Raw genomic sequence first — 24,815 nt, forward strand, 5'->3', positions numbered from 1 at the left:
TTGTATTTCATAACAGTAAAAATTAGAAAGGAAAGAGAAAAAAGAAAGAAACAGAAAAAATAACAATGTACATAAAAGTTACAAAGAAATTCCAAGGGTTCTTGAATAAATGTTACCTAGGATATCAAATATTTAAGGAAAATCGCTGTAAGTCAACAATTACTATCCTTTTTACACAATCAGATTTTTTGCACTTAATTAAAATTCACTGTAAATTCTTCTAATCTCATACAATTTTCTCAAAACTTGTAATTGATTTTAGCCTATATTTTTTCTATTGTTATTTCCTCCATTAAAAATCGGTTCTGTATAATACAATTTCTACTTATCTTTTTCTTTAGCTGGTTGTCTTTTTACATAGTTAGTTCATCTCAGCATTGCTACATAAACAACTGTCTTATTATTCCAGTCTTCAATATTTAGATTTCTTCTGCTTTCCATTTTGTTGTCATTGTTATTTGCAAAGTTGCGTCCAACCCATCGCAACCCCATGGACAACATTCCTCCAGGCCTTCCTGTCCTCCACCATCCCCCAGAGACCATTCAAGTTCACACCAACTGCTTCAGTGACTCCATCGAGCAACCTCATTCTCTGCCATCCCCTTCTTCTTTTGCCATCAATTGTACCCAGCATTAGGGTCTTCTCCAGTGAGTCCTTCCTTCTCATTGGGGGCCAAAGTATTTGAGTTTCATCTTCAGTATCTGACCTTCAAAAGAGCAGTCAGGGTTGATCTCTTCTAAGACTGATTGGTTTGATCTCCTAGCGATCCAAGGGACTCACAGGAGTCTTCTCCAGCACCACAATTCAAAGACCTCAATCCTTTTGTGCTCAGCCTTTCTTACGATCCAGCTTTCACAGCCATACATTGCAACTGGGAAAACCATAGCCTTGCCTATACGCACTTTTGTTGGCAGGGTGATGTCTCTGCTTTTTAGTATGCTGTCTAGATTTGCCATAGCTTCCCCCCCAAGGAGCAAGTGTCTTTTAATTTCTTGGCTATCACTACCTCCATTTCTTCCCCATCTATTTGCCAGGAAGTGATAGGACCAGATGCCATGATCTTAGTTTTCTTAATTAGATTTCTTCTGCTTTCCATTTTAAAGCAATTCAAACTCTAGTCACAGTTTCATAGGTTGTTCTACTCATCTTAAATCAAGTTAGTACCACAACAAAGCATCAGCTATGTTCATGTTTGTGGACATAATATCTCTTGACATCAAAAAGCTATTGACAAAGTACCCCATTATATGCTCACCAGCCAACTAGCTCAAAGTGGAACATTTAGATCAAGAAATGATCAGGTGGATCAACAGTCTGGTGTATAATCAGGCTTAAAGGGGGCTTATCAATAGCACCTTCCCAAACTGGGGAGAGGTAATGAGTGGGGTACCACAGGGTTCCTGGGTCCAGTGCTTGTCAACATTTTTATCAGTGATTTGGATGAAGAAGTGGACAGATGGTTTATCAGATTTGCAGATGGCAAAAAACTGGATAGGATAGCTAATACCCTGGAAGAGAAAAATAAAATTCACAGTGATCTTGATCGGTTGGGGTACAGGCTGAAAACAACAGAATGAAATTTAATTGAGACAAATGTTAAGTTCTGCACCTAGGAAAAAGAAATCAAATGCATAATTACAAGATGGGGGATACTTGACTCAACAATACAAGTGAGAAGGATCTTGAAATTGTTGTAGATCACAAGCTAAATATGAGTCAACAATGTGATGTGGCTGCATTAGTAGAAGTATCACTTCCAAATCATGTGAAGTACTAGTTCCCCTATAATCAGCACTGGTTAGGCCTCACCTGAAGTACTGTGTCCAGTTCTGGGAATCATAATTTAAGAAAGATGAAGACAAAATGGAAATGGTTCAGAGGAAGGCAGCAAGGATGATCCAGGCTGCTGGAAACAAAGTCCTATGAGGAGACGTTGAAAGAATTGTGGATGTTAAGTTTTGAAGACTATGGGGAGATATGATAGAACTCTTCAAGTACTTGAAAGGTTGTCACAAAGAGGAAGACCAGGATCCCTTCTCGATCTCGCAGAGTACGGGACATGGAATAATGAGCTTAAGTTACAGGAAGCCAGGTTCTGGCTGAACCTCAGGAAGAACCTCCTGACTGCCAGAGCAGTACAACAATGGAATCAATTACCTAGGGAGCTTATTACCTCTCCCTCACTAGAGGCATTCAAGATGCAACTGGGCAGCCCTCTGAAAGGGATGGTTTAACTTGCAGTCCTACACTGGACAGTAGTTTGGACCTGATGGGCCTCTGGCCCTTTCCAACTCTACTATTCTATGATTCTTTGATAATGTTTGTTTTCACTGAAAATGAAATAATTGTAAAATGATGTGCTAACTAACAACAAAAACTCTTGACTGAATTTTAAATGATGCTATAAAACAGAATATTCAGAATTTGTATATATATTTCTTTTTTGAACTGCATTTTCTTTACCTTTTAAAGTAAGTTTGTAAATGATAATATAGAAAACAAACAGCACTTAGAAAGCACTTAACAGAACAACATTGTCACAGGATGGTTAATGTTGATTTTATAAACTTTTTCATGAATGTTCCAAATATTTATTTTCTTTCAGTACCTCCAAAGTCTTAAACTTTTTTTTTTGAGTAATGCACTTATTTGAACAGAAAATTTTAAGTCCTAATTTTCAGATTTTCAGTAGACTAGAAAATACACATCCAAAAATAGTAAGAGAGAGGTAGATTAGGTCTAATATCAAGACTCTCCCATACAAATGTGAGTTTCTTGCAGATCTGAGAATGCAGGGGCAATGCTATGGTTAAACATGGTCAGCCAGCTTTTCAAGAACTTTAAAACTTTGAAAAACTGGTTTGGTTAAGGATGATAATAGGAAGTAGAATGATTAAAGAGGGGGAACAATTATTTTTCATTCTGCATTCAATTCTCTTAAAAAAAATAAAACAATAGTTCTCCTTCTTCACAGGACTTAGTATACATATATATAGGAAAACTAACTGGGACACACATTGACCAAAGAAAAGCATCCTAAGTTATAGGGTGCTTCTTCTGGGATACTGTAACTCAGTGTCTTGATACTCACAATCAAAATAAATTGCACTATAGGCTTAAGCATAAAAACAGAATCAAAACAAACCCAACCCCAGGTTAAACAAAGCCCCATTTCATTTTGATTTGTTGCTGTTTGGTGGGAATTCAATTTTGAATTAGTATTGTTTTGTTTATAGTGTTATAATTATGACCTCAAAGTCCACTTCATATAACAAGCATGTGTCCTTCATCTGCTACTTGGTAACTGTAGTGCCAGGGCTCTGAAACCAGAGAGCTACTTGAGGTGTTTCCAAGAGCTTGTGAGTCTCCAGTGGGCCTACTTTGCTTTCTGTTCAAGCAGCAGACCCCATGCCATATTGCGAATTACTTTTAGAACTCCCCTACTGTTGAAGAAACGCACTCCCAAAGTCCTGCTGAATTTGTGGAGCTAATCATGACTGCAGATTCTGTATTGTGGGATCATATAAAAGAATGGAATAACTTATAATGAAATGTGCAGATCGGTAGATCTTGAGCTTGTAAAATATTCCATTGTGGCCCCTTTGAGAACAGGTTGGTGGCCCCAGACATTAGATTTGGATTATTTCATGGCTATAAAATATATCCTATCTTTCAGGCTACCTTGTGCTAACTCTTCCATCACAGACATCACCTTGGTTTCTTTTGATTGTCTCCAGAATAAATGACAGCGGTTATGACAGAGCGTGCACCAGCTGCAGCCACTTCTCCTAGTTATGAATGCAATACATATTGATTTCTGGAGATCCTTGCTTATTTCTGCTTCTTCCTTGTCTATAGGCATTAAAGTCAGTTCCTACTTTTTACTGTTTATTGTGATGGATCTCAAGAGACATATCAGCAGAGTCGTATCAATGTAATTTGAGAATACTTAAGTTTATGTCTATTGCAGTACACATGTCTGGATTTTTCAAACGTGTGTCTTAGCACCTGCCAGTACCAAGATGTATGTGTCATGCTTCTTTTGCTATGTGCCTTAAGGCTCGTGCTGGTGAAAAATAACTTGTAGTGTGGCCCACAAAAGGTGGATGTAGAGGTGTTAGCTTGCTTAGCTTAAAAGGCAGCTTGGCAAACAAACTTGACCATACTGCTGTAGATGCATTTGTCAGTCTTGCTATCACATGGCTGTGGCATCCCTTTCTGTCAAGACAGATCCCCCCCCCCCCCCCCCCCGTTCATAGTCCTGGGATGCTTGTCTCTCCTCTCCTCTCCTCTCCTCTCCTCTCCTCTCCTCTCCTCATTTGTTCTTTAATTTGTATCTGCCAAAATTGGTGCTCAAGACAGCTCTTTTACAAGCTATTTCAGCTTTAGCAATGTCTAAAGCTTTTCAGCAATCTGGTATTCTAAGAACTAATTTTCACACAGAAAAAAACATACTCGTAAGCTATATGTGTTTTGAGGACAAGGGTAGCAGTATTAAAATAGCATGGGCTTCCTCATTCTGTATATATCTTATAACATGGACCAGAGCCTACAAGTTGCTCTTGCTTACATGAAATGTCCACCATCAAAAAGGGCCCAGTACTCACTACATAAAATTCCACAGGTGTAATGTTTGTGGCTTTGCTGGTGTCCTTTGCTTTGTTTCAAGAGTTAACCTGAGTATCCCTGATCAGATAAGATTAGGAGGCAGGCTGCTTAGCAGAGTTTCCAAATCTGGAGTGAGTCTGTTCTCATCCAGAAGGATTGCTCTTGTAAGTATTTTATAGCATTACTCTTCAGTGGTATAAAATGTCCTTGGAGAGCAGTTTTAGTGCCGTCCTTCTCTGCATTATGGAGTCTATTGTTGTTAGCTGCTTAGTGTGCTGGGGTCTGGTGCTATGAGATGGGAGTTGTGTGCCAGGCAAATGGTGCCTGACCTTTTCACAAAAATATGTTCCAAATAAGCCAAATTCAGAATATGCAAATACTGCTCTAGTCTGCAGTGCAGTTCATATTGAGTCACACCCCATCTCCCAGCCTCACTGTAGTTTTGTCTAATAAGAGCCAAGAGGCAATAATAAAGCTTTGGGGATGCAGACAAGAACCAGGGGTCAGACTAGATAGTCCAGGAGGACCCTTCTGATTCACTCTGTTTCTGTGTTTCTGTATGTCATAGCCAGGCCCGTTTGTCTTCCTGCCCACGCATGCCCCTGCTCTGCATGCAAAAGTTCCCAGTTTCAATCACCAACATCTCCAGGTAGGGCTGGAAAGCCTCTGCTTCAAAGCCAGGTGAGCTGTTACCAATGTTGCCAGTATTGGGCTAGATGGACTCACTGAGGCAGCTTCCTACATTCCTAGTTGTTGGTAGCTGAAATGCACCAGAGGGATTGTCACTGGAGGAACAGCAATGCTCCAACAAAACTGCAACTGTAGCTAAAAGCATGGATGATAACAGATGCCTGTCTTAGGTTGTAGCTGCTTGCCCCTAGAGTTCCTTGGGAAGTGGACCTCTGGATTACTGCTCAATCTGTACTCTTGTTTCCCTTGTAATACCTAGGTCCAAGCCTTCATCCCAATATTTTCCAATGTCCCCTGTACTTCCACACAGTTACCCTCTCTTTAGTGAGCCTTATGTACTCCAATAACAGCTGGAACAGCTACATCTCTATTGGGTCTTAAAACAGTCCAATATTGCCAACTGGTGTCATTTTGTCATACTACTTGATGGCCACACTGCAGCTCATCTCCTAGAATCATAAAGAGTGAAAGCTTTTTTTCCTACTTAAGAAAACATATTAATTATATTTCTACCAGCCCTACAGAGACTGCTTTGGAGTTTGTTACAGGTTTTCTCAATGGTTCCATAATAGAGAGGGGAAAGGGCAGGGTGAAAGGAGCCAAAAGTATATTCTCTCCCTCCCTCTCTCCCTCTCCCCCACTCTGTGTGTGTGGGTGGGGGGGGGAGAGTGTTAATCTAGGGAATGTTTGGGCCAGAATAGTAGTTTCATGATTTTTAATTGATAGGCAATAGTTTGGCTTCTTGCTTCTGGTGAATGTTTATAGGTTCATAGATGAAAAAGAACATATTTTGGGAGAAGCAAAGTATAAAAGTCTAACATAACCTAAGAGCCCTGGGAATATAAAATCAGATGCAATGTATTAAACCAGCTGATGTCTATTCCTGTAGGGCTTTTAACATTTCTGCCCCTTTGTTATGAACTATCCTGTCATGGTTGCTATTACATGTGGAGACAAGGGTGGCTGGTTGGGGCACTTTCTTAATCGGAACCCTATAATTGCATTTCCTGAAGTTAAGAGTATTACAAATTGGGGATACCCTCTAAACAGCATAGCTCTTCTTTCTAATTTAAGGTCCTTTTAGCATGCTGGTTACTAGGTAGCATCTAGTAACTGGCAAATGGGTCTGTAGACAACCTGATCTGCATTCACATGGAAACTCGGCAAACCATCTTTTTCTTTTCTATGTCCCTGTAATTACTATTATTTCTTCTACCAGTTTTGTACAGTGACATGAAGTGAAATCACTGTTAAAGGCAAAATTAGGGAAGAGAGGGAGGAATCTTTTACAGCCTTGAAGTGATACTATCCTTAGTTTCTGGATTGTAATAGCAGCAGCTGGATCCCAAATGATTAATGAGCATATGCTCTGTGCGTGAGTGAAGATGTGCAAGTATGATGCAGAGCTAGCTGTGGGGACCCTCCCGGGAGAGGTGGGCTGCTCCGAATGGCAGTGGCTGTGGGCGGCTTAGAGAAAGCTGACTGCACAAAAGGTAGCAGCTTTCAAAGATTCTGATGTCTTAATCATCACAGCTGCACTGGTGGTTCCTATGTACAGATATCTCACACCCCCACATTGCTTTGCTCAGTAAAGGAACCAAGATGCCTGCTTGGCCCACGGTGCTTGGTGCATTTTGGACCAAAAAAGGTCAGCTGTGATAAAAGAAAGCATAGGGTGCCAAACTGAAGCAAGTGAAAATAGGAAAATACTTCAGCCTTGGGTAAAAGGCAAGCGGTATTTTATTTTAACCAGTTGACAGCTACGTTCTACCCTCGTGGCCTCACCACAACAAAGCTAGGCATAATAGGAGCCTAGATTCCATTTAAAATTAAGGTGTTTGTGATTCTGTGTATCTGTAGGAACAAATCCTTGGCTTATCATATACTTCACAGTAGGATTGATTGTGTAATTGATTTCCCATCCTGTGTGAAATTGCAGACCTTTAGAGACCACATTTTATTTTCTTGTTGCAAAAAGGGACAAAAAATTGTGGCTTCAGAATTTCCTGTTAAAATAGTAAATGCAGACTAGTGTTGCCAGCTTGTTTTCTGGCACAACTCCAGTGCCTTCAATGGCTGCTTGACATGCAACAATTTTGTAGACAACATTTTTCCATTTACTTCATCTCCATGTTGGGAAAAGTTTCTAAAAGCTGGATATTTTGGTGTCTTACATACCTACTATAGCTTGGAAACCACATAGAAACCAGGGGAGAAAAAGCGGCAATTTCTATTTCGCCATTATCAGTATTATTATTAAGGAAGGGCCAAAATAAAAATATTCCCTTTGGATTTGAATTAAAAATTGATGGAAGCCATTTTCATTTTGCAATACCTTAGACTCATAATATCGTAAGAGACACAACTTTCCCCACCTACCACCTCACACTTGGAGCCCTCCAGCAGTCTGGAATACCTAAGGCTGGGGTCTCAAACTCGCGGCCCACAGGCCACTTGCCGGGACGGGCGGGACCCGGGGGAGGGGCCCTGTGGCCTTCGAAGCACCAGCGGCGCCCGGGCCGGCCTCCGGGAGTGACTGACGCTGGATGAGCGGCCCACCCCCACCGTGGTGGGTGGTGGAATACTTGATGCGTCCTAGCCTCACCCAGACGCTACTTCCAGCGGCCCCCAGGTAAGTTGAGTTTGAGACCCCTGACCTAAGGGATTGTTCCATTTGTATTTGGAAGACTATCCACTGAAGCTCTTTGTTCATAGCATAATTTCTTTTTAAAACATGGCTGCTGTAAGCATAGTCTATACTTGGTGACGAGTCAGACAACACTTTCACACTGAGCAAGAAGCCACCATGAGCCATTAAGGAATGGCCTCTATAAGCAAATCTGTTATAGGCCCAGCTACTCTCTTTCTATACACATGCATGCATGTGTGCACACATTCACACATTCACACTCACACTCTATATAGACCCCCCCTCTATGCACACTCACACACATGTATGCACTGTTGGTGGTCTCAGCAGCCCTGGTTTGGGAGCCAGGCATATCAGTGGAAAAGCAGAGTCCAAATACCAAGAACTCAATGATAAAGAAAGAAGGAATACTGGGGAAAGTACTGTCCTGTCCAAAAATTAACAAGGCAGCTAAGTGTCAAGACACAGGTTTAAATCTTTGCTTTTTCATGAAGCTTACTAAATTACTGTGTCCATGCTGCCGTTGTCTCTCAACATTACCAACTTCACAGGGCAGTGAAACAAACATGCCAACAAAACCATATGGCTATACCCACGGCTTTTGGATAGGTAGTGAGCACAACATTATAGTATAGATCTTATAATGTTTATGCACATAACATACTGCAGAACCTATATTATCACTATCTGTTATTCTTTACTAGTGAACTTTGATGGAGTCTGTCCATCCTCTCTGTTCTAAGAGAAATGGCTGCAAAACACATCATGACGAAATAAGGCAAAGTTCGTCATGACAGAAGGTATCCAGCACTAACAGTGAAACACATGTCTAACATGCAGTGCCCCACAAATATAAATCAGCACCAAATTCTATCTATTAAATTAATATAAGACCAATTTTCAAATATACTGTGATAGATTGCTATGACCAATTTGTGTCTGGTATGGCCTCCACGAAGAAGTGGAAGATCCAAATTATTTGCTGATGGCAACATCCTAAGGATTACTTATGTACAGCAAATAGTCCATGAAATAGGACCTCTATGATAAAATACGCTGTTGCCACTGAGCAAAATTCAGGCTCCCAAGTGAGAAAGGCAAGAGGGGTTTGGACAGTATGTGTGCACCAAGGAAAATTTTAAAAGCAATAGACACCAGTGACTAGGAGATTTTTCTGTCTGTGTCTTCTCTTGTGCATTCCTCCTAAAATGCTCGGTATTGATTGACCAGCAGAGTGTCACCAGTGTCCCCACTAATGAGAAGAATACATGGGTAGTAGTATGTGGAGGAAGCGAGGGAGTCAAAATAGCCTGAAAACAAAATGATCTTTTCCGGCTGCTTTGATCACTCAGCACCCTGCCAAGCAGGATCCAGGATGGCAATAGTGCTGATGGGATGATTTGATGCTGCTGCTGTTCTGACTGCCTCTGCAAGGCAGCAGATGATGATGTCTTCACTGAGGGGGTCTGGGAAGTTTGTTGTCATTGCCTTTGTCACACAGTGAGCCTGAGGTGGTGCTAGGCTGAGTGCAGACAGCACTTCTGCTGTCAAGACAGAAGACGATTTTGTGATATAATGTTTTGCCATTCTTTCCATCAGTGTACATGCGCTTGCTTTTCTTTGCTGTCTCATACTGTGCAGCCTGAATTGCTAACAGTAACAGTCAAAGAAAGGTGTGGATATAAATAACTCTGTTCCCCGCTGCCTCTCCACTACTGCATGTGGCTGTGTAGTCATGTAAAAGCTTAAGGCAGGGAGGTGTGGCACGTGTGCTGGGGGGCGGGGGGAGAGGGCATGTGCATGCACATCGGTCTGTATGCAATGCATAAGTCGGTCAGTGAAGTCCACTTAGACTGATCCTCTGCCTACACTTGCTTGTCCACAGTGTAGGCAGTAGCGACTGTGGGACCAGGAAGCCAGTGGTCCAAGTCATCATGCACAGGCCTTGTTGAGGACCTCATGGTGACCTCTGTTCTATACTTCCAGTTTCGCCATCAAACTTGTTCAAGGAAGCAAGAGAATTTTTTAATTACTTATATTATGTGTATCTTGATTTTCTCTTCCTTTCCAAAGCAGAGTAGCTGACGGGACTATTTAAATAAATTAATAAATGCATCCATTTCAAATATGCCAATAAGAGTTAAGAGCAAAGATCTGAATCCAATTGGTTGTCATACAAAAGCTCTTTGTTCCATAAAATCCTACTGCAACAGGAAAGTCTTTATTCCCTTTTTAAATATCTGCAATGTTGGACCTAAGTGGGATTGTCTGGGCACTTCTGACTTCTGTCAATATTGTTTCTGTGGTGCCAATCAGGAACAGCACTGGCATTTTAGTATCCTAGGCAAATGAATGCATGCCACTAAATATCGGAGCTCCTAACTATGCCAGCCAGTTGCACACTGCTGGACTTAGCAGCTTGTATTCTGTGAACATTCAGCCAGTCTCTGGGATCCCTTGCTGCAAAGAGCTGTTGTTGGTTACCTGCCCCTTCCCCCCCATGTGCCCCAAACATCTTATCCATTCTCTTCTGGTGTCAGTGTGGTCATGGGCCTAGCTTGCTCATCCCTCCCTTTGGCCTGGCACAGTAAAAGTGCCTTTCCATATAGATTTCTAACTTTGGCTGCCCTCTGCGGTTACCTGTCAATAAAGGCATTCCTGGCTTCTCTCACCAGCATCTCTGTTTGGCTTGTTATTGAGCTTGTCACCAGAGAAGGTATTAGTAAGAGGGGATAGGATGAATTGTCAAGGAGTCTGCTTGGTGTGTGCATGCGCACAATGTATTCCTCAAGCATATAAGATTATTTCTCTCCACCCTTCCTAGAGCTCTTACAGTTAAAATAAGCAAGAGCCATTAATACAAACCCACTGTATGGGGGGAAAATGCCTGGCTGAAAAGCCAGTAAACAAGTTACTGAATGTAGACAGTTGGTGTGTTTACTTTGGTTTCACTTTTGCCTACTTACTTGGCCTTCTTTACTTATAAGAAAAAGATACATGTTAATATTAAGTACATATCGTGCTTAAAACTCACAGTTGGTTTCTGTTGCAAGTGTGGCCAGACAAAATCTCCTCTGCCAGCTTTTACGTTCATAAGAATAGTTCATTGATCTTGAATCCAGCCTCTGCTCTTGCTGCTGGAGAAGTCAAACAAAGAAATGGGATATGCTGCAGCTGTGGGTAACTCTGCCAGGTATAGCCAAGTTTACTGAAGCCCCATTAGAGAAAAGGGGTAAGGCTAGGTCAGCCTGGCTTCATCAATCACAGGAACGTACTTGGCATGACTTCAGCTGAGGCCTTCCCATTCCTTCCCCCTCATCCCCCATATTCATAGCAGAAGGTGAGAGAAAAGTGCAGACTTGACTTTTTGATTGTGTATGTGCTGTCCTTTGACTTTTCTCAGAGGCCCTGGATAATGTACATGGTACTGCTGTTTGCTTTGCACAATGTCACTGATCCTCCTGAGTAGTGCAGTTTTGTTCCAACGGCATTTCCCTTTTTTTAATAGAAGGAGAAAGAGGCAGGGGGAAAGGACCTGGCCTTCTGCTGGTATCAGACTGAGGTATTTCAAAGATCCCGTCTTCCTAAAAAACAGAAAGGCTGCAAACACACGCTTCTACTGTCACAAGCTCCCCACTGTTATAGGATTATAGCACTTGTGGGGGGGGGGGAATGAATGGTTCTTTTAATGAAACCGTTAAAATAAGCAAACAAATAAATTTACATGAAGGATAGTCCAAGTGCCAAGTCAATTCCAGGGTGAGCAGGGCTACTCTCAAAGTGGGTAGAGCCATGCCATTGATGGCATCTAGCCTCCATTGTGGAAAGAGAGCAAGAGCGAATGGCTTCACTAGCCATTAGCTTTTTGTGCTGGGAAGGATAGGGGCAAGTGGAACTGGAGTCACTGCTTTAAGTCACCATGACCACCTTGACACATTGGCTCCCAACTGAGGCAGCTGTTCCGTTGGAAACCAACTCTTCAGTTGAAACACTTTGATTTCCCAATCAGTCTGGCAGAGAAATATGAGGGGTGAATGAAGACTGGGTCACAAACTGGAAAAATCTTTCTTCAGGCAGGATCTCAGTCAAGAGCAAGCTTCCCTTGCTCCCTGCACCATCTCTGGGGGGTGGGGGGAGGAAGCTCTGAGGAGTGGGAAGGGCCTCATTGCAGGCCTTTATGGGTGAGATGGAAGGCCCAATTTGTCCAATGAACCAGAAGTTCCCTAGTCTTCTTCCAAACCTTTCACTGTACGTTTTATCAGACTGAAAAAATGCATTGCCAATTTATTTAAACTTTTTATATGCAGTCCCAATACTAAAAGTCTCTGGACAGCTTACAAAAAAAAAAAAAAAAAAGCAAAGCAACCATAGCAACAACACACAACACACTGCATCCGATAAATGATGATAGAAACAAGGATGAAACCAATTAACTGTTAAAATATTGGGAAAATAAAAAGAACTTCACCTGATCCTAAAAGAATAAAGCGACGGTGCCAGGAAAACCTCCCTGGGGAGCGTATTCCAGAGTCAGGGCACCACCACCGAAAAGGCCCTTCTCCAAGTAGCTACCCTCCTAATTTCTTTCAGAGAGGGCTCCCAGAGAAGGACTTCTGCCTCAGATCTCAAGGGGCAGGCGGGCGCATAGGGAAGAAGGTGCTTCTTCAGGTATCCAGGATCCAAAGCTGTTTAGGGCCTTATAGGTCATTACCAGCACCTTAAATTCAAAATTAAAATAACTGAGTTTAGTTCTCTTCAACATTTTTCATATAATTCTTTTTTATTTGTCCCATTCATGAGATACTCATATATAATATTTTTGATCCCTAGGCTGAAACAGGCTCCTTGTTATGTAACAGATTGGCCCCCATCCTTCAGATTAATCTGTATCACAATAATCTTTGATGGCCTGCTGCCACACAATTTTTGCTTTTGTTCAAATAGACATTTGTCCTATAAATTTGATTTGTCTGCTCTGGTGCTGTGTTTTAACTTGTATTGTAATTTAATGATGTTTTAACTGGCTGTTATTTTAATATTTTTATATGTGATCATTTGTTTTTAGATGGTTTTATGTTGTTACATTGCCTTTAATTGTGAATTTTATTGTTGTTAGGTGCCTTGGGTACATTCTAAGGAAAGAAAGGGATTTCATTTAGTAAAACAAATAATAAAGAGGGGTCTAGGTACTCCAGGCCAGAGATACTGATGGGCCATGGGACAGGTTTGTAAAATCTATCCAAATGGTCTCCAGTATCCATGTCCAGCTTGCTTCCCATTGGACCAAGGTTCAGGATGCAATATCAGACAGCATGTTCAAGCCAGTAGTGCTCTGACAGTAGCTTGGCAAACATCTTGATAAATGAGTATTCCGTCAGCTGAAAAAGAAGCTGAAGATTTCTGCTGGAGGAGAACTTGAAGCAATTGTTGCTCCAGCTGTCCTGCTCATAGCTTAAGTCAGAAGGCTAGGTCCTGCTCCTTCGTAGTTTTGTTGACATCTGACAGGTTGGGGAGATAAGCTAAGGAAGAATAAAACTGGAACAGAACACATTTCCTAACTTTATTTATTTATTTAAACATTTCTATTTATTAGATTTCTGCCCTGCCTTTTTCATTTTTAAGAAAAGAAGTGGGAGGTAAGATAACTGGAGACAGATCTGGTGACCATCCATCCATAGGGCCTCACATTCTGTCACAATGGGGCGCTCGTTGCTTGCAGAATGGCAACTTGGTGCTTCTGGGAGTAACCTGAAATGAGTGGAAAAGCCTGTTTCTGGGGTGGGATGCAGGGGGGGGGGCTGCATTCGTACAAGCAGGATAGGATACTGCCCTGGGTTCTAGCAACAGGGACACTAATTCTGCTACATCTTGTCAGGGAGCTGCACATCAGATGGTTGATTACCCATGTAGCATCGGACAACAGATTCTCCCACACGCTGAATGAATAAATCCACTTGTTGTCAGCTTTCATCACTGCTGGCTGCATGCGGCCCAGACACTATTTACACTGCAGATAAATGTGGTACGGAGACATGTTGCTTCTCTGATTGGTGGCTAAAATGGAATCATTTGAATGCAATGTTATAATGTAGCAGTCATGACAGCTGTGTAAGCAGGGTTAGAGATGTCCAACTTAACATATCGTTTGTAACATCTGTTATAATACAATTGCATCTCATCCATCTTTGCTAGTGATAAAGCTTTATTATGTTGTTGGATTTTTCTTATTCCAGAATGTCACAAAGCTGTGTCACAGGCTCATACAATAAATGGAGGAAATCTGTTTCTTTAGATCACCCATGTGCTTTCTAGTGGTAAGGGTCCATGTGCAATCGCTGATCTACTTCATCATCCCAAACTTGTCTAGGATGTTTGGCACATCCCCACCATGGGGCAAAGAGCCATCTCATGAATGGGGAGAGAAATGACCATGTCAGTTCACCACAAGCATGTGCAGTTGAGGCATTTACAATACTTGCACGAATTCTAGCTTCCTTTTCCACCCATGTAGGGCACAAGCACATAAATGTCTATCTTTCCTAAATTAAGACAAAAAATGAGGAAAATGAATGTAAAAGAAAAGCACTGTCTATACGTGACAGACAGGCAGGCATGCAATGGCATTTGCCTCTTACAACCATTTGATGGCCTTTGTAGATTGTGCTGAACGTCAGGGAAAGGGAAAATGCTGTGCTTTTCACTGACATCCATCTGTGTGAAATAAGCTTAAAGCCAAGGGAAGCCAATCCTCCTGGAGGGAAAGGGATCTGGGTGGAGACATAAGATTTTGCACTGCTTTTGCTAAGGGCCGTGTTGCCCTTGCACTGGTCTCTGCCATTAGCAGAATCAGTGAAGCATCCTACTAGCTAATCAGCTCCCTGCTTAGATCCTAAAAACCTTTAATTGCTCCTGCAAGGTCACAAACCAAGTGATATGTCTTTGGGTCCCCTTTGAATTCATTTTAGACTCCTTCCTCCAGCAAAAATGCTTCTGCCATGACAAAATATCCTTGCAAGAAAAAGGGGACGTAAGATGAATTAGGGATCCTCTCTCTCTTGAGGCCCAGGGTTTGCATGGCAGATGGATGTGTCGCTTTAACATTATGCAAATGTCACTCCACGATTCCTGTTCACTGCAGGCTTCCAGAGCCTCTCTCCAGTCTAACAGTTTGAGGCTTGGCTTGCTCTGTGATATTTGTATCTGCATTAAAGCAGTCAGCCCTGCAGCATTCTCCCTCCCCTTGCCCGTCCCAGTTTGGAACCAGACAGCAGCATGCGGGTTTCCTTGTGCAAGGAGGCATAAAAGTGATACCAAATGCAGGCAAAGGTCGGGGGAAGAATGCAGCGCTGTTTCCTATATTTAAGGTCCATTTAGTTTTATTTCAGAGCTTTGCTGCTGATAGTTTGCTGATGATACGGATTGCCACTTTGTTGGTCTAACCAATCCATTCAGAGAATTACTACATGCTTTCTCTAAACTACAATCACTCACTGGTATTCCCTGGAAATGTGAATTCATATTCTTAGGCAAACATTTGCTGCTGAAGAGATAATTTAGGAATCATGGCTGCACTTGAAGCTTTAGACAGAACTACTTTACTACACAATGTCTTTGAAACATTTCCATATAATGGGCAAAGAGTTACAACAGCATTATATCATTTCCTCAGCAATCTGAATAGAGATTTTGTCATTATATCTAGCTTTCAGTGTTTAATTCAGTTACAGCAGCTAGCAATAATAAATATGGGCAGGCATTTCATTTGAGAGTAGCAAAGCCAGGTGAAATTTATTATCCTCCTGCTCTTTCAATTTTAGCTGAGTCTGATTTCCCCTGTTCCCAGGTAGTACAATCCAGAGTTGATAACTATTACAGTTTTACCAAATATCTCTTGTCACTGATGGGCATGTAAGTCATAGAGAAATCATTGACTTGTCTCAGGTCACAAAGAAAGCAGAGACCAGTTCTGTAATTGGAATCACCATTTCTGGTTGCTCTGCTATAATGACAAGACATGCAATTTTGACATTTGATATTTTGAAGCTATTTTATGCAAAATAGAGGATATTTTCACGCATTAGTCTTTTTAGAAGCAGAACAATAAGACCAACTCTTTGAAAGTTACACACACACACTCATACATGAGTCTTTTAAAGTCCTGGTTCAATAAACAATCTGGTTTACCCCATGCCAGAAAGACAATAAATCATATGGATCTCTCTGAGGAAGCTATTCCACAGTCCATGTACCACCAACAAGAAGATCCGTTCCATAGTGGTTGTCTGCCCTCCTTTTGTGCTCAACATGGCTTTTTTCTCCCTTTTACCCATTCATTTTCACAAGGGGATGGCCAGGCAGGTTTGGATGACATGCCAGCATTATGTGAAACAGCCCTTAGTAGAAGCCATGGATTTCAAGGGTGCCTTGATGCCCACAGATAAATCTGCTTATGGAAAGTGATCCATGTTTTCATGATGCAATGACTTACCATGTCTTGTCACCCACAATGGGTTGTTATCTTGTGCAAATCCAGTCATTGCAAGTCCCTAAGCCTCATATTTATGCCCTACCCTAGTGAGCTTCTTTTGCATCTGTACTCTTAAACTCAGTTTCCAAAACTTCATCTCATTTACATGCGACAAAAAGGCATAATCCAGCTCTGGGTTCTGGAGACAAGGATTTGTTGGGTTCCTAAGAGGCTTGTGAGTCTCACCTCTACTAGACAAAGTGAGTGGGCCACAAACTGATATCCAGCTGAGAATAGCCAGACATTGGACTTCATGAGGTTGAAAGCATAGTAGCCTCTACTCCAGTGATGTCCTTGGTTTACTTTCTCCTATTATTTAAGTATAGTTTCCCAAAATAAAAAAAGAATGAGTGAATGCCAATCAGTAGCAAAGTCACCACTGAGAGGGGGCACTTAGGGGTAAACTCGAAGTGCATATTTTATCTCTTTAGAATAATGAAGAAGAACAATGTGTGTCACTTCACCTAAAAGTAGAAGCCAGATTTGGGAGGCATGTGGTGTGAAGATAAAATGTGGAACATTTCCCTTTTCCTAACTTGCGCCCAAAACATAGTTTCTGGACTGGAAGTGGAGCAAAGCATTCTGTATGTCCTTCCTAGGGCCCGAAAGATGTAGTAGATTTGGAGAAATGGGGGTACTGCTGGGTTTGGAAAAGCAGATTAGGGTTTACAGTTTGTTGTACAAGGCATTGCGTTCAGAAATGGATAAATGAGAAGGAGAATGTTGGGGAAATAACTTCCCTTCTCTATCTCGCACAGGTTTCAAGCACTGGAGATATACAATACATAACTAAAAATATAATTTATATTGCACATTTCTAGCCTAAAAGTAACATCATTCACATGCAGCATAAAGAGCATAAGAAAAGCTCAAAGGAGCTTTTTAAATTTCCCGTATGAAAACAGTGTAAAAGCTGATTCATGCAACCCTATTATACTAGTAAGACAGAGTAACTGACTGAGTTGTCAGCATTGAATCCTCAATGTAATTGTCATGTGCAGATACCACCACATTCTTTCACCAAGTCAGAGGTTAACTCTCCTTTCTGGATATAACAAATGTACTCTCTTTTGATGCCCTTGGTAAACTAATCTGATGACAACTTTGCCATCAATTTTGCACTTAACTACCTTCCTGTGGATCCTGTGTGCACCAATTAAGAGGCGATTCATACTATCTCTGGGTGCATGGCCATCAGGCACTTTTTACTGGTTCATGTGCAATCAGCAGGTTCACCACCATAATTCAATTAACTCTTGAAAGGTCTGCCATTATGTGTCGGAATGTACTCAGAGCCTTAGTAGAGTTTTCCTACCACTGATGATCAAACTACTGCTCAGATACTTTTTCTCTCAAGTGTGAATATGTGTTTACTGATCGTGAGGATTAGTTAATTACTATACACTACATAAAAGTTTGATTTTAATTAAGTCTAATTCCAGCCCAGAAATCTATGATAGAAAGAAACTTAAAGCATTTTTTCTGCTGAATGATTGAATGTTTGCCACTAAAATGGTGTGGTCTGATAACTGTATTAATGAATGTCATGTTTTGAATTAAATTGAAGATCAAGGCCTGTTCCCTTGCAGATTTTATTTGTAACATGTACTGCTTTCTTTTATTATGAAAATTGCTAGTCCCTGTTATTGAAAGGGAATTCTAGAAACATGGCTTAAGTAGAAGCTAAAAACTCAGAATTCTGAAGTCAAATACAAATGGGTTATATAATTCTTTGGTTAATAAAAATGTATTTAAAAAGAAAACAAAGAAAATAGAAGTGAAGGAGGAAGACATGCTGATGCTTTGTGACTGGCCCTTGGTAAAACCCCAAAACATTAGTGTAACTTGTACAAATTAAAAATGTGCACATCCTTTCCTAAATACAGTGTTGAGACAGAGAGCATTTGCTTTATTTTATTTTTTTTGCCATTGAAAGTAAATCAGGAAATACTGTAACTGAGGCCTTTGCCTGAGCAATTTCAGCCATAAATCTGCTTTTGCATGCCTGTTCATCTTAGGCTTTTGGACAGTAACTAAGAACTACCCTGAGAGAACACCAGCATCACATCACTCATTTAAGTTGGACACATTGCCACAGCCATCAGCACGAGGGGTTTTTCAAAGGCAATGAATCTTCAGTGCACTGGGGGCCTTTCCAGACAAAAATAAAAAATCCTGATCTTATTTGTAGTGTGAATGTACCACTAACCAGGTTCCAGTGTCAGTGGTGATCTAAAATAGTGGTGTGCAACACAGAAAATTCTGTTTCATTTCAGCTCAAAAGAATTCCTTAGGAATTCCATAGGAACTCTATTCTGGCAAGCAGTGGTGGACTGCACTGGGAGGTTCTTTTTTCTTCAGATTCATAGAGTATTTTGCACATTCCACTGCTACAGTCCTTTGTCCAAATGGTAGTAGTTGTACATTGTACTTAAAATATAAATCAGTTTTTCACAAATGCACACCTGCACACTCACAGCGGTCCAAATGAAAAGCCTTGCCTGGTCAGTATCTTGGGAAGTGTCTTTTATCACAGTGCAGTAGGTATCACCATGCACATTGCCCAGGAGAGACTGCGGATAGGTCCATTACTTATTTTCTGCTTTCTTAACAGCTGTCAAATGATGGAAAAAGCAAAAGTGGGTGGTGAATAAATGATCTATTTCAGGGAAAGATCCTCTAATTTTTTTATTGTTTGTTTGGACTTGATTTTTCTCGATATCCTCCCTTTTCCACCCTTTTCCAAGACTCTAGGTGTTTGGGAAGGTTTGGGAAGGTGTTTGGGAAGGAAAAGTGCAGGCCAACCCATTTATAGGAGCACAGTGTTTTGGCAGCTGTCAAAAATGAAACTTTCTTTTAAATGCTTTTGGCAGGACTGAACAGATTGCTTTATTTAAACAGGAACATATGCAGACCCAAAATCTGTATATGTCTCTGTCAAAAAACTTATTCAGTGCTATCAAAAACCCTGTTTTAAAAGGAAGATTTTGTTCTGACAGCTGAGAGAACTCCATGCTACTGTAAATGGGTGGTTCACATTTTTCCAGTTTCTTGAGCACTAAGGCTATCAGGAAGGGCTTGAGACGGTACAGAGCACTGAAAACTGTCAGATCCAAACTAAAAAAACTAGAGGACCTTGTCACCTCCTTTTGCAAGAAATATTTTCTTGCAGCTTTGCTTTCATTTGACAGCTGTCAAATGCACACAAAATAACAAATTAGCCTATTTCTTGCCTGTCTTGGTCAATGTCTATGGTTGGTTTGACAGCAGACATTTCTCAGGAGATTGACCAGGCAAGACTTTTATTTCAGAACCCCATAAATGTGCTGGTAAGTACTTGCAAAGGACTGAAATTTTATACACACTCTTTGTGCAGATTAAAATGTGTGCAAATTTCTGCACAACTTCTACACCACCCCACACAAACCAATATGCAGAAATTGCCACCATTAAAGAAAAGTCAACCCATGTACTGTTTTATTTAGTAAAAACTGAAGTAATGCTAGCTGGTAGGGTAGGGAGAATGGAACAAAATCTGGACTGGACTGGAATTGGAACTGGCAAAATCTGTCAGGTTTTGATACATCCCCATGGAATTCTTATACATTGCTACTTTTAAGAAATTTTCTACACAATGTATGGGATGATGGCAACTAAACTTAAGCTGAAGGGATGGCCTGATTGCTTTGTAAAGTTTGGAATGTTATAAGTTCCAGTGCTGGAAAAGGAAAAGCATATTCTCAAAGAACAGCACACATGCACACACACAACACACATGCAGGTGCACACACTAGACAAGAAAGGAAAAGGGGAGGGAAGGGGAGGGAAGGGAAGGGAAGGGATAAATAAAATGAAGGGATCAGTATGAGGAAGAACGTGTAGCTTGGTGATCAGCACTTCATTACACAGGCACTTTTCAATTCAATAATGCATAAATAATTGCCTCAGTTTAATGTATTGTAAATAAAAAATCAAACAAACAAACAAACAAACAAACAGTCATTAAGTGGTGCACAGTTATAGGAAGACTTCAGTCACTCAGCTACATGGATCTTGCCAGCATTATCCTGCGGGTGCCATATTTGCAGCATTTCCATTGCCATCTTCCAAACAGCAAGTCTTAATTGTAATGCATGTGCTCGATGGGTAGATATTACAGTGACCCAGTTGTAGCTTCCAGTATCTGAATATTCAGGGAAAAGGTGATATTCTCAAGTTGTTCATTCAATTAATACTGTGATTCTAATTTTATGTGCTGTGATAGTTTTATTCACAAGCAGCCTCTTTGTGCCAGATGTACGTACAGTGATGCATGTGAGTTATCTACCATATAAAAATGGTTGATGATGTGAATGGGGCCTACTTGCATAAACATGTTCATACACAAGCTCTTGGAGATGAAACACATGTTACATTAAAGGTGTGCCTAGCGGCTCCTTTCAGTTTTACTCCACATGAAGTACAGAGCCCTGATCATGATCGTAAAAGTCCCCCAACCCACATGCGGGGCTCCTGATCTAGATGGCAGGGGGCATTCACTCTAGAATAAAAATAGAAAAACAAATATAGCTACACATTTAAAATAATGAATGATTTGGCAATCTAATTAAAAGTCTTTCACATAATAAGGAAGGGTATAGATACCCCAAACTCATCTCCTTGATCTCACTGTGTATACACCAGGGCCGTATGTGAATCAGCTCAGATACTTGTCCTTCTTCCTTAAAACTTCTCCTCCTCACCTCTCTCTTTATCTCTCGCTCTGCTTCCCTTGTTGATGTTGCCCAGTGACTCTTCCATTAAAACTAGCATCATGCTGGATTTGGATGTGAGAAATCCAAGTTCTCATCTCCCAAGGGTCATGAAGTTCTCTATGTGGCCTTGAGCAAGTAATTGTCTCTTAGTTTAACCTCATTCAAAGAGGATAAAATTAGATGATCTCATGATCATTATGAAGGACAAAGTACAAATGTGACAAATAAGTAAATAAGTTCTCTATCAGGTTAGTAGCCTTCCTCAGGCCTTTTTGAACTGCTCTGCCTGCCTATTCAAATGACATTGTGGCTATGAAGTGCTTGACCCAAACACATGAATTACTGTCAAGGGAGCTTCTAGCAATATATAGAATATATCTATTCACAAGAACAAAGTACATTCCTTGGCTAAACTGGGGCTAAAATATGAAGTAGAAATTAAGCAATAAGCAAGTAACACACAATCTTTTCTTCTTTGGCCTGATCTGACCATGAAAAGTGGGTCCAATGTAGGGGTCTTCATCAATTACAAGATTTGGTTCAGACCCCAATTCAGCAATTTGGAAAACAGCCCGATAGTAGTGGAAAGAATGCAAATAAGTGGAGCTGCCATAGGATATTAGGGAGGTATAGCAGCTTGATAGCAGTCTGTCACTATCATTTTGGTAAATTGCATTGCAACTAGGCAGAGCCTTTTGCTTTTCTTGAGGAACTAGCTTAGCGACAGATGAAAGAATTGTTTCCAAGAAAATCAAACAGAGCTAGTTCATATATATGATTTTAAAAAAACATTCTTTTTTAATGTTTAAATCCAGCCTTGTCTGGTCAAGTGTTTGATTAGAATGGTGGACGTATGAGATCTGAAGTCTTAAAGGAGGTAGGTACATGCATATTAAGAAAGCATATACTTGCTACTAGTAGAATTGCCATTGCATCTATGAATAAAACAATTAAGCACTAAATCTTAATGTTATTATTTGCTGATGATATAAAACAGATGTCTAGAAATTATTAGCAATTGATCTTTTGTCATTAAAGTATAAACCTCACTTCCCTAGGGGGATCTTACAGTGATTTAAATGCTGCAATGTGATCATTTGGATTAAACACTGGAGTTGGAGGAATGGACTGTACTTTCACCCCCGTGGATTTACTGGCTACCCTTGGAAATGGTCATATTAGTTCTTATTTTAGGACTTGAGACTTATAAAAATCTTTTTCATAGCACTGTGGCATTTATTAATGGAATAAAGACATGTGGCCAACATGCCTTGGGACTTGGCCAATAGGGTGATCAATAAACAAATAGGTTTTATAAGACCTGGCTAGGCCAGTTCCAAAACTGTATCTTAGCTGCAGCACAGTGCAAGAAGTGTTTTATATTATTACAAGGTAATACGCTGACCTTACCAAGTGGAATTGAGATACCTGCTTTTGGCCAGTGTAAATTTCCTTTCAGGGCCCTTACTATGAGGAACTGAATGTGCAGAGTTGCATCAACATTTCTGTTTTTAGTTTGGCCCATTAGGAGAGCGTGTAACAGAGTTCTGTGAGTCTGCCTAACTCTTTCCAGTTCCTAGCTAGTTGCCCTTTCATAACCATCTGTAACAAAATAGATCAGGATGAAGCAGCTGGAATAGCACTAGTAGCACTTCTTAAACCACTTTCAGACTTTTGTTTTCCTGGTGCTACATTATTTTGCTGCCTCTGAAAGCTCAGTGCTCAATCCTATGGGTTCCCTTCTCAATTCATCAGGCCATGTGATCACAGCATTAGTAGTTCATTATTACATAAGTGTACCTTCCCATGTGGCCTGTGAATTCATCCACAGCTGTTCTAGTTACAAAACAGAATGAACAAGATACTTGCTGATTCCACAAATGCAGAATTAATTAGGACTCCTGATTCAGCAGAGGAGCATGTCAGAGCAATTCATGGGTACTTTTTCATTGATCCAAAATACAAGAAGATTGTCAAAAGGGTTCTAGCATCATATTGTTCAGTTTTTACTCAGGATTTGCATATCAGTGGGATTAAATAAATGGAGTCTGTTTAAGATTAGATGAGCTCAGCTGGAGGTATTCCTCATCCATAAGACTTCAGAAATGCAGCTTTCCATAAACAAACCTCTATGCATTCTTGAACAATTTTGCTCATCACACAGTGTACATTACTTAAGTCCAGAAATTCTAGGAGCTGGTGTGCTTGCCAAGTGTTAAAACATTCTTGATTTGTGATGGCTCTGCAGTTGTAGAATATGGCTGCAAAAATATGGATTATTGTCATTGCTATGGTAAAGACAACAGAGATTCCCCACTCTCCTCGGTCAACTGGGTTAATTACTGCCCAGAAGTTTCCTGGCCCTTCTGACCTGGCCAGGTACTGGATTTAGCACATGACTACCCAAGTATGGGGAATAAAACAAGTTTATTGAAAGGATAAAACATAGGGATAGAGGAGAGAGAAAACACTTGGATTTAAAAAGAGTAAAACAGCATAAAAATGGGGAAGGGATGGGTGAACTGTACAGCAATACTTTACAGATCAAAGCCAACCATACATCCTCCAGTCCTTGGGTCTTGTTGTATCACCTGGATTCAGAAAACAAGAAAGCTAACCCTTCTCTATGCTATACATACAAAATCTTCCTCCTACATTCTTGTTGCATGCAGGGAGCCATAGAAGTCTTTAGCACTGACAGCAGGTAGCAGGTTGGAACCCCCGGAGAGGAACAAAGAACTTTATCCCACCCCACTCCCCACAGCAAACCGGCTGGTCCAAGGGGAGATGGCCCATCTCCCAATCCTTTCACACCACCCTTTTGCTCCAGCTGCCGATAGTAAGCAATTTTAGTCCCGCCATCTCTGGTGTATTTGAGTCCAGGCTCTGATAACCGAAAGAGTACATCACAAAGGGAGTAAATCACTGCTTAGACCTTGGGCCTTGAATTCCTGCTGAGCTGGCTCTAGAAACTTTAACACTGGCATGGTCTTTGAAGTTTTAACTCTTAACTGATTTAGAAGCAACCTGCCTACCCTTACCTTTATGTTACAATCATACACACAGGCTGCAGGGAGCCTTGGACTTGCACATTCCCCCCTTCTATTTCTGCATGTGAAAGGAGAGGGAATTTCAACCTTTTGTTCATGCAACAGTTTCATATTTTGGCAGGTTATGTCAGACTGAAGTTTGTACAAACCATAATTAATCAACAAGCAAGAATATCAAGCTGATATTCAAGAATATATGATCAGATCGGCCAGCTGAATGGAGCCTCAGATCGAACTCCACTGAATAGCTGCCCTCAGACTATGAAGCTGTGAATGGATGCACAACCTGGGACCTGTGGGACCGTCATGGGAAATGCAGTCTGTGCCATTGCAAAACTTTGTGCAATGTAGTACGATTTGCACCAGAAGGGGACTATGCTTGCATTGCAGTTATTGCACGGAATGTTACCTGAACCAGCCCAAGGAATAAGATCTGTGTGTCAGGCATTTGGATTTCTGAATGACATTGTGACTGCTGAATTTTATTAAAGATAATTGACTGCTCACACTTGATCTTAGCCAAAAGGCCAAGAAG

At 40.9% G+C, this 24,815-nt stretch overlaps 1 protein-coding gene across 1 annotated transcript in view; it reads left to right on the plus strand.

Annotated features, from left to right (window-relative positions):
- BRSK2 (BR serine/threonine kinase 2) overlaps nt 1-24,815 on the plus strand; it is a 477,335-nt gene that overhangs the window by 331,643 nt on the left and 120,877 nt on the right. The window lies entirely within an intron of this gene.

The sequence above is a fragment of the Varanus komodoensis genome, unplaced genomic scaffold (genome assembly GCF_004798865.1).
Source record: "Varanus komodoensis strain SLA01 unplaced genomic scaffold, ASM479886v1 scaffold16, whole genome shotgun sequence".
NCBI classification, from domain to species: Eukaryota; Metazoa; Chordata; class Lepidosauria; order Squamata; family Varanidae; genus Varanus; species Varanus komodoensis.